Raw genomic sequence first — 12,464 nt, 5'->3', positions numbered from 1 at the left:
GATAGAAACAGAGACTACATATTGAGATGAAGACAGTGGATAGAAACAGAGACTACACATTATGAAGACAGTGGATAGAAACAGAGACTACATATTGAGATGAAGACAGTGGATAGAAACAGAGACTACATATTGAGATGAAGACAGTGGATAGAAACAGAGACTACATGATGAGATGAAGACAGTGGATAGAAACAGAGACTACATACTATGAAGACAGTGGATAGAAACAGAGACTACATACTAGGAAGACAGTGGATAGAAACAGAGACTACATATTGAGATGAAGACAGTGGATAGAAACAGAGACTACATGATGAGATGAAGACAGTGGATAGAAACAGAGACTACATACTAGGAAGACAGTGGATAGAAACAGAGACTACATATTGAGATGAAGACAGTGGGTAGAAACAGAGACTACATATTGAGATGAAGACAGTGGATAGAAACAGAGACTACATGATGAGATGAAGACAGTGGATAGAAACAGAGACTACATACTATGAAGACAGTGGATAGAAACAGAGACTACATATTGAGATGAAGACAGTGGATAGAAACAGAGACTACACATTATGAAGACAGTGGATAGAAACAGAGACTACACATTATGAAGACAGTGGATAGAAACAGAGACTACACATTATGAAGACAGTGGATAGAAACAGAGACTACACATTATGAAGACAGTGGATAGAAACAGAGACTACATATTGAGATGAAGACAGTGGATAGAAACAGAGACTACACATTATGAAGACAGTGGATAGAAACAGAGACTACACATTATGAAGACAGTGGATAGAAACAGAGACTACATATTGAGATGAAGACAGTGGATAGAAACAGAGACTACATATTGAGATGAAGACAGTGGGTAGAAACAGAGACTACATATTATGAAGACAGTGGATAGAAACAGAGACTACATATTGAGATGAAGACAGTGGATAGAAACAGAGACTACACATTATGAAGACAGTGGATAGAAACAGAGACTACACATTATGAAGACAGTGGATAGAAACAGAGACTACATATTGAGATGAAGACAGTGGATAGAAACAGAGACTACACATTATGAAGACAGTGGATAGAAACAGAGACTACACATTATGAAGACAGTGGATAGAAACAGAGACTACATATTGAGATGAAGACAGTGGGTAGAAACAGAGACTACATATTGAGATGAAGACTGGATAGAAACAGAGACTACATGATGAGATGAAGACAGTGGATAGAAACAGAGACTACACATTATGAAGACAGTGGATAGAAACAGAGACTACACATTATGAAGACAGTGGATAGAAACAGTGACTACATATTGAGATGAAGACAGTGGATAGAAACAGAGACTACATATTGAGATGAAGACAGTGGATAGAAACAGACACTACATATTGAGATGAAGACAGTGGATAGAAACAGAGACTACATGATGAGATGAAGACAGTGGATAGAAACAGAGACTACATGATGAGATGAAGACAGTGGATAGAAACAGAGACTACATATTGAGATGAAGACAGTGGGTAGAAACAGAGACTACATATTGAGATGAAGACAGTGGGTAGAAACAGAGACTACATGATGAGATGAAGACAGTGGATAGAAACAGAGACTTCATATTGAGATGAAGACAGTGGATAGAAACAGAGACTACATATTATGAAGACAGTGGGTAGAAACAGAGACTACATATTGAGATGAAGACAGTGGATAGAAACAGAGACTACATATTGAGATGAAGACAGTGGATAGAAACAGAGACTACATATTGAGATGAAGACAGTGGATAGAAACAGAGACTACATGATGAGATGAAGACAGTGGATAGAAACAGAGACTACATATTGAGATGAAGACAGTGGATAGAAACAGAGACTACATATTATGAAGACAGTGGATAGAAACAGAGACTACATGATGAGATGAAGACAGCAGGTAGAAACAGACTACATGATGAGATGAAGACAGTGGATAGAAACAGAGACTACATGATGAGATGAAGACAGTGGATAGAAACAGAGACTACATGATGAGATGAAGACAGTGGATAGAAACAGAGACTACATATTGAGATGAAGACAGTGGATAGAAACAGAGACTACATATTGAGATGAAGACAGTGGGTAGAAACAGAGACTACATATTGAGATGAAGACAGTGGATAGAAACAGAGACTACATGATGAGATGAAGACAGTGGATAGAAACAGAGACTACATATTGAGATGAAGACAGTGGATAGAAACAGAGACTACATACTATGAAGACAGTGGATAGAAACAGAGACTACATACTATGAAGACAGTGGATAGAAACAGAGACTACATATTGAGATGAAGACAGTGGATAGAAACAGAGACTACATATTGAGATGAAGACAGTGGATAGAAACAGAGACTACATATTGAGATGAAGACAGTGGATAGAAACTGAGACTACATATTGAGATGAAGACAGTGGATAGAAACAGAGACTACATGATGAGATGAAGACAGTGGATAGAAACAGAGACTACATATTGAGATGAAGACAGTGGATAGAAACAGAGACTACATACTATGAAGACAGTGGATAGAAACAGAGACTACATACTATGAAGACAGTGGATAGAAACAGAGACTACATATTGAGATGAAGACAGTGGATAGAAACAGAGACTACATACTATGAAGACAGTGGATAGAAACAGAGACTACACATTATGAAGACAGTGGATAGAAACAGAGACTACATATTGAGATGAAGACAGTGGGTAGAAACAGAGACTACATGATGAGATGAAGACAGTGGATAGAAACAGAGACTACATATTGAGATGAAGACAGTGGATAGAAACAGAGACTACATATTGAGATGAAGACAGTGGATAGAAACAGAGACTACATATTGAGATGAAGACAGTGGATAGAAACAGAGACTACATATTATGAAGACAGTGGATAGAAACAGAGACTACATATTGAGATGAAGACAGTGGATAGAAACAGAGACTACATATTATGAAGACAGTGGATAGAAACAGAGACTACATGATGAGATGAAGACAGTGGATAGAAACAGAGACTACATATTGAGATGAAGACAGTGGGTAGAAACAGAGACTACATATTGAGATGAAGACAGTGGGTAGAAACAGAGACTACATGATGAGATGAAGACAGTGGATAGAAACAGAGACTACATATTGAGATGAAGACAGTGGATAGAAACAGAGACTACATATTATGAAGACAGTGGGTAGAAACAGAGACTACATATTGAGATGAAGACAGTGGATAGAAACAGAGACTACATATTGAGATGAAGACAGTGGATAGAAACAGAGACTACATATTGAGATGAAGACAGTGGATAGAAACAGAGACTACATGATGAGATGAAGACAGTGGATAGAAACAGAGACTACATATTGAGATGAAGACAGTGGATAGAAACAGAGACTACATATTATGAAGACAGTGGATAGAAACAGAGACTACATGATGAGATGAAGACAGCAGGTAGAAACAGACTACATGATGAGATGAAGACAGTGGATAGAAACAGAGACTACATGATGAGATGAAGACAGTGGGTAGAAACAGAGACTACATATTGAGATGAAGGCAGTGGATAGAAACAGAGACTACATGAGGAGATGAAGACAGTGGATAGAAACAGAGACTACATATTGAGATGAAGACAGTGGATAGAAACAGAGACTACATATTGAGATGAAGACAGTGGATAGAAACAGAGACTACATATTATGAAGACAGTGGATAGAAACAGAGACTACATGATGAGATGAAGACAGCGGGTAGAAACAGACTACATGATGAGATGAAGACAGTGGATAGAAACAGAGACTACATGATGAGATGAAGACAGTGGGTAGAAACAGAGACTACATGATGAGATGAAGACAGTGGGTAGAAACAGAGACTACATATTGAGATGAAGGCAGTGAATAGAAACAGAGACTACATGATGAGATGAAGACAGTGGATAGAAACAGAGACTACATATTGAGATGAAGACAGTGGATAGAAACAGAGACTACATATTGAGATGAAGACAGTGGATAGAAACAGAGACTACACATTATGAAGACAGTGGATAGAAACAGAGACTACATATTGAGATGAAGACAGTGGATAGAAACAGAGACTACATATTGAGATGAAGACAGTGGATAGAAACAGAGACTACATGATGAGATGAAGACAGTGGATAGAAACAGAGACTACATACTATGAAGACAGTGGATAGAAACAGAGACTACATACTAGGAAGACAGTGGATAGAAACAGAGACTACATATTGAGATGAAGACAGTGGATAGAAACAGAGACTACATGATGAGATGAAGACAGTGGATAGAAACAGAGACTACATACTAGGAAGACAGTGGATAGAAACAGAGACTACATATTGAGATGAAGACAGTGGGTAGAAACAGAGACTACATATTGAGATGAAGACAGTGGATAGAAACAGAGACTACATGATGAGATGAAGACAGTGGATAGAAACAGAGACTACATACTATGAAGACAGTGGATAGAAACAGAGACTACATATTGAGATGAAGACAGTGGATAGAAACAGAGACTACACATTATGAAGACAGTGGATAGAAACAGAGACTACACATTATGAAGACAGTGGATAGAAACAGAGACTACACATTATGAAGACAGTGGATAGAAACAGAGACTACACATTATGAAGACAGTGGATAGAAACAGAGACTACATATTGAGATGAAGACAGTGGATAGAAACAGAGACTACACATTATGAAGACAGTGGATAGAAACAGAGACTACACATTATGAAGACAGTGGATAGAAACAGAGACTACATATTGAGATGAAGACAGTGGATAGAAACAGAGACTACATATTGAGATGAAGACAGTGGGTAGAAACAGAGACTACATATTATGAAGACAGTGGATAGAAACAGAGACTACATATTGAGATGAAGACAGTGGATAGAAACAGAGACTACACATTATGAAGACAGTGGATATAAACAGAGACTACACATTATGAAGACAGTGGATAGAAACAGAGACTACATATTGAGATGAAGACAGTGGATAGAAACAGAGACTACACATTATGAAGACAGTGGATAGAAACAGAGACTACACATTATGAAGACAGTGGATAGAAACAGAGACTACATATTGAGATGAAGACAGTGGGTAGAAACAGAGACTACATATTGAGATGAAGACTGGATAGAAACAGAGACTACATGATGAGATGAAGACAGTGGATAGAAACAGAGACTACACATTATGAAGACAGTGGATAGAAACAGAGACTACACATTATGAAGACAGTGGATAGAAACAGTGACTACATATTGAGATGAAGACAGTGGATAGAAACAGAGACTACATATTGAGATGAAGACAGTGGATAGAAACAGACACTACATATTGAGATGAAGACAGTGGATAGAAACAGAGACTACATGATGAGATGAAGACAGTGGATAGAAACAGAGACTACATGATGAGATGAAGACAGTGGATAGAAACAGAGACTACATATTGAGATGAAGACAGTGGGTAGAAACAGAGACTACATATTGAGATGAAGACAGTGGGTAGAAACAGAGACTACATGATGAGATGAAGACAGTGGATAGAAACAGAGACTTCATATTGAGATGAAGACAGTGGATAGAAACAGAGACTACATATTATGAAGACAGTGGGTAGAAACAGAGACTACATATTGAGATGAAGACAGTGGATAGAAACAGAGACTACATATTGAGATGAAGACAGTGGATAGAAACAGAGACTACATATTGAGATGAAGACAGTGGATAGAAACAGAGACTACATGATGAGATGAAGACAGTGGATAGAAACAGAGACTACATATTGAGATGAAGACAGTGGATAGAAACAGAGACTACATATTATGAAGACAGTGGATAGAAACAGAGACTACATGATGAGATGAAGACAGCAGGTAGAAACAGACTACATGATGAGATGAAGACAGTGGATAGAAACAGAGACTACATGATGAGATGAAGACAGTGGGTAGAAACAGAGACTACATATTGAGATGAAGGCAGTGGATAGAAACAGAGACTACATGAGGAGATGAAGACAGTGGATAGAAACAGAGACTACATATTGAGATGAAGACAGTGGATAGAAACAGAGACTACATATTGAGATGAAGACAGTGGATAGAAACAGAGACTACATATTATGAAGACAGTGGATAGAAACAGAGACTACATGATGAGATGAAGACAGCGGGTAGAAACAGACTACATGATGAGATGAAGACAGTGGATAGAAACAGAGACTACATGATGAGATGAAGACAGTGGGTAGAAACAGAGACTACATGATGAGATGAAGACAGTGGGTAGAAACAGAGACTACATATTGAGATGAAGGCAGTGAATAGAAACAGAGACTACATGATGAGATGAAGACAGTGGATAGAAACAGAGACTACATATTGAGATGAAGACAGTGGATAGAAACAGAGACTACATATTGAGATGAAGACAGTGGATAGAAACAGAGACTACACATTATGAAGACAGTGGATAGAAACAGAGACTACATATTGAGATGAAGACAGTGGATAGAAACAGAGACTACATATTGAGATGAAGACAGTGGATAGAAACAGAGACTACATGATGAGATGAAGACAGTGGATAGAAACAGAGACTACATACTATGAAGACAGTGGATAGAAACAGAGACTACATACTAGGAAGACAGTGGATAGAAACAGAGACTACATATTGAGATGAAGACAGTGGATAGAAACAGAGACTACATGATGAGATGAAGACAGTGGATAGAAACAGAGACTACATACTAGGAAGACAGTGGATAGAAACAGAGACTACATATTGAGATGAAGACAGTGGGTAGAAACAGAGACTACATACTGAGATGAAGACAGTGGATAGAAACAGAGACTACATGATGAGATGAAGACAGTGGATAGAAACAGAGACTACATACTATGAAGACAGTGGATAGAAACAGAGACTACATATTGAGATGAAGACAGTGGATAGAAACAGAGACTACACATTATGAAGACAGTGGATAGAAACAGAGACTACACATTATGAAGACAGTGGATAGAAACAGAGACTACACATTATGAAGACAGTGGATAGAAACAGAGACTACACATTATGAAGACAGTGGATAGAAACAGAGACTACATATTGAGATGAAGACAGTGGATAGAAACAGAGACTACACATTATGAAGACAGTGGATAGAAACAGAGACTACACATTATGAAGACAGTGGATAGAAACAGAGACTACATATTGAGATGAAGACAGTGGATAGAAACAGAGACTACATATTGAGATGAAGACAGTGGGTAGAAACAGAGACTACATATTATGAAGACAGTGGATAGAAACAGAGACTACATATTGAGATGAAGACAGTGGATAGAAACAGAGACTACACATTATGAAGACAGTGGATAGAAACAGAGACTACACATTATGAAGACAGTGGATAGAAACAGAGACTACATATTGAGATGAAGACAGTGGATAGAAACAGAGACTACACATTATGAAGACAGTGGATAGAAACAGAGACTACACATTATGAAGACAGTGGATAGAAACAGAGACTACATATTGAGATGAAGACAGTGGGTAGAAACAGAGACTACATGATGAGATGAAGACAGTGGATAGAAACAGAGACTACATATTGAGATGAAGACAGTGGATAGAAACAGGGACTACATATTGAGATGAAGACAGTGGATAGAAACAGAGACTACATATTGAGATGAAGACAGTGGATAGAAACAGAGACTACATATTATGAAGACAGTGGATAGAAACAGAGACTACATATTGAGATGAAGACAGTGGATAGAAACAGAGACTACATATTATGAAGACAGTGGATAGAAACAGAGACTACATGATGAGATGAAGACAGTGGATAGAAACAGAGACTACATGATGAGATGAAGACAGTGGATAGAAACAGAGACTACATATTGAGATGAAGACAGTGGATAGAAACAGAGACTACATATTGAGATGAAGACAGTGGGTAGAAACAGAGACTACATATTGAGATGAAGACAGTGGATAGAAACAGAGACTACACATTATGAAGACAGTGGATAGAAACAGAGACTACATATTGAGATGAAGACAGTGGATAGAAACAGAGACTACACATTATGAAGACAGTGGATAGAAACAGAGACTACATATTGAGATGAAGACAGTGGATAGAAACAGAGACTACATATTGAGATGAAGACAGTGGATAGAAACAGAGACTACATATTGAGATGAAGACAGTGGATAGAAACAGAGACTACATATTGAGATGAAGACAGTGGATAGAAACAGAGACTACATATTGAGATGAAGACAGTGGATAGAAACAGAGACTACATATTGAGATGAAGACAGTGGATAGAAACAGAGACTACATATTGAGATGAAGACAGTGGATAGAAACTGAGACTACATATTGAGATGAAGACAGTGGATAGAAACAGAGACTACATGATGAGATGAAGACAGTGGATAGAAACAGAGACTACATATTGAGATGAAGACAGTGGATAGAAACAGAGACTACATACTATGAAGACAGTGGATAGAAACAGAGACTACATACTATGAAGACAGTGGATAGAAACAGAGACTACATATTGAGATGAAGACAGTGGATAGAAACAGAGACTACATACTCTGAAGACAGTGGATAGAAACAGAGACTACATATTGAGATGAAAACAGTGGATAGAAACAGAGACTACATATTGAGATGAAGACAGTGGATAGAAACAGAGACTACATGATGAGATGAAGACAGTGGATAGAAACAGAGACTACATATTGAGATGAAGACAGTGGGTAGAAACAGAGACTACATGATGAGATGAAGACAGTGGATAGAAACAGAGACTACATAATGAGATGAAGACAGTGGATAGAAACAGAGACTACATGATGAGATGAAGACAGTGGGTAGAAACAGAGACTACATGATGAGATGAAGACAGTGGATAGAAACAGAGACTACATATTGAGATGAAGACTGGATAGAAACAGAGACTACATGATGAGATGAAGACAGTGGATAGAAACAGAGACTACACATTATGAAGACAGTGGATAGAAACAGAGACTACACATTATGAAGACAGTGGATAGAAACAGTGACTACATATTGAGATGAAGACAGTGGATAGAAACAGAGACTACATATTGAGATGAAGACAGTGGATAGAAACAGAGACTACATATTGAGATGAAGACAGTGGATAGAAACAGAGACTACATGATGAGATGAAGACAGTGGATAGAAACAGAGACTACATGATGAGATGAAGACAGTGGATAGAAACAGAGACTACATATTGAGATGAAGACAGTGGGTAGAAACAGAGACTACATATTGAGATGAAGACAGTGGGTAGAAACAGAGACTACATGATGAGATGAAGACAGTGGATAGAAACAGAGACTACATATTGAGATGAAGACAGTGGATAGAAACAGAGACTACATATTATGAAGACAGTGGATAGAAACAGAGACTACATATTGAGATGAAGACAGTTGATAGAAACAGAGACTACATATTGAGATGAAGACAGTGGATAGAAACAGAGACTACATGATGAGATGAAGACAGTGGGTAGAAACAGAGACTACATATTGAGATGAAGACAGTGGATAGAAACAGAGACTACATATTGAGATGAAGACAGTGGATAGAAACAGAGACTACATATTGAGATGAAGACAGTGGATAGAAACAGAGACTACATGATGAGATGAAGACAGTGGATAGAAACAGAGACTACATATTGAGATGAAGACAGTGGATAGAAACAGAGACTACATATTATGAAGACAGTGGATAGAAACAGAGACTACATGATGAGATGAAGACAGCAGGTAGAAACAGACTACATGATGAGATGAAGACAGTGGATAGAAACAGAGACTACATGATGAGATGAAGACAGTGGGTAGAAACAGAGACTACATATTGAGATGAAGACAGTGGATAGAAACAGAGACTACATATTGAGATGAAGACAGTGGATAGAAACAGAGACTACATATTATGAAGACAGTGGATAGAAACAGAGACTACATGATGAGATGAAGACAGCGGGTAGAAACAGACTACATGATGAGATGAAGACAGTGGATAGAAACAGAGACTACATGATGAGATGAAGACAGTGGGTAGAAACAGAGACTACATGATGAGATGAAGACAGTGGGTAGAAACAGAGACTACATATTGAGATGAAGGCAGTGAATAGAAACAGAGACTACATGATGAGATGAAGACAGTGGATAGAAACAGAGACTACATATTGAGATGAAGACAGTGGATAGAAACAGAGACTACATATTGAGATGAAGACAGTGGATAGAAACAGAGACTACACATTATGAAGACAGTGGATAGAAACAGAGACTACATATTGAGATGAAGACAGTGGATAGAAACAGAGACTACATATTGAGATGAAGACAGTGGATAGAAACAGAGACTACATGATGAGATGAAGACAGTGGATAGAAACAGAGACTACATACTATGAAGACAGTGGATAGAAACAGAGACTACATACTAGGAAGACAGTGGATAGAAACAGAGACTACATATTGAGATGAAGACAGTGGATAGAAACAGAGACTACATGATGAGATGAAGACAGTGGATAGAAACAGAGACTACATACTAGGAAGACAGTGGATAGAAACAGAGACTACATATTGAGATGAAGACAGTGGATAGAAACAGAGACTACATATTGAGATGAAGACAGTGGATAGAAACAGAGACTACATGATGAGATGAAGACAGTGGATAGAAACAGAGACTACATACTATGAAGACAGTGGATAGAAACAGAGACTACATACTAGGAAGACAGTGGATAGAAACAGAGACTACATGATGAGATGAAGACAGTGGATAGAAACAGAGACTACATATTGAGATGAAGACAGTGGATAGAAACAGAGACTACATATTGAGATGAAGACAGTGGATAGAAACAGAGACTACACATTATGAAGACAGTGGATAGAAACAGAGACTACATATTGAGATGAAGACAGTGGATAGAAACAGAGACTACATATTGAGATGAAGACAGTGGATAGAAACAGAGACTACATATTGAGATGAAGACAGTGGATAGAAACAGAGACTACACATTATGAAGACAGTGGATAGAAACAGAGACTACATATTGAGATGAAGACAGTGGATAGAAACAGAGACTACATATTGATACCCTGATACTCTGTTCCTGTTATGTTGTTAACTGTGACCTTGATACCCTGATACTCTGTTCAGCCATATTTCAGTGAACAATTACTGTCTGGTTTGTTCCCTAGTTATAGTATGCATCCCAAATGGTAACCTATTCCCTACACAGTGCACTACTATTGGCCAGAGCCACAGGACCCTATTCCCTACATAGTGCACTACTATTGGCCAGAGCCACAGGACCCTATTCCCTACATAGTGCACTACTATTGGCCAGAGCCACAGGACCCTATTCCCTACATAGTGCACTACTATTGGCCAGAGCCACAGGACCCTATTCCCTACATAGTGCACTACTATTGGCCAGAGCCACAGGACCCTATTCCCTACATAGTGCACTACTATTGGCCAGAGCCACAGCACCCTATTCCCTACATAGTGCACTACTATTGGCCAGAGCCACAGGACCCTATTCCCTACATAGTGCACTACTATTGGCCAGAGCCACAGGACCCTATTCCCTACATAGTGCACTACTATTGGCCAGAGCCACAGGACCCTATTCCCTACATAGTGCACTACTATTGGCCAGAGCCACAGGACCCTATTCCCTACATAGTGCACTACTATTGGCCAGAGCCACAGGACCCTATTCCCTACATAGTGCACTACTATTGGCCAGAGCCACATGACCCTATTCCCTACATAGTGCACTACTATTGGCCAGAGCCACAGGACCCTATTCCCTACATAGTGCACTACTATTGGCCAGAGCCACAGGACCCTATTCCCTACATAGTGCACTACTATTGGCCAGAGCCACATGACCCTATTCCCTACATAGTGCACTACTATTGGCCAGAGCCACAGGACCCTATTCCCTACATAGTGCACTACTATTGGCCAGAGCCACAGGACCCTATTCCCTACATAGTGCACTACTATTGGCCAGAGCCACAGGACCCTATTCCCTACATAGTGCACTACTATTGGCCAGAGCCACAGGACCCTATTCCCTACATAGTGCACTACTATTGGCCAGAGCCACAGGACCCTATTCCCTACATAGTGCACTACTATTGGCCAGAGCCACAGCACCCTATTCCCTACATAGTGCACTACTATTGGCCAGAGCCACAGGACCCTATTCCCTAC

At 39.0% G+C, this 12,464-nt stretch overlaps 1 protein-coding gene across 1 annotated transcript in view; it reads left to right on the top strand.

Annotated features, from left to right (window-relative positions):
* The window catches only part of LOC135530025 (MYCBP-associated protein-like), a 70,979-nt gene that overhangs the window by 30,768 nt on the left and 27,747 nt on the right, over window positions 1-12,464 (top strand). The window lies entirely within an intron of this gene.

This window comes from Oncorhynchus masou, unplaced genomic scaffold (genome assembly GCF_036934945.1).
Source record: "Oncorhynchus masou masou isolate Uvic2021 unplaced genomic scaffold, UVic_Omas_1.1 unplaced_scaffold_1237, whole genome shotgun sequence".
In the NCBI taxonomy this organism is placed as follows: Eukaryota; Metazoa; Chordata; class Actinopteri; order Salmoniformes; family Salmonidae; genus Oncorhynchus; species Oncorhynchus masou.
The sequence above is the reverse complement of the archived record's forward strand: the minus strand, read 5'-3'. Positions and strand labels throughout refer to the sequence as shown.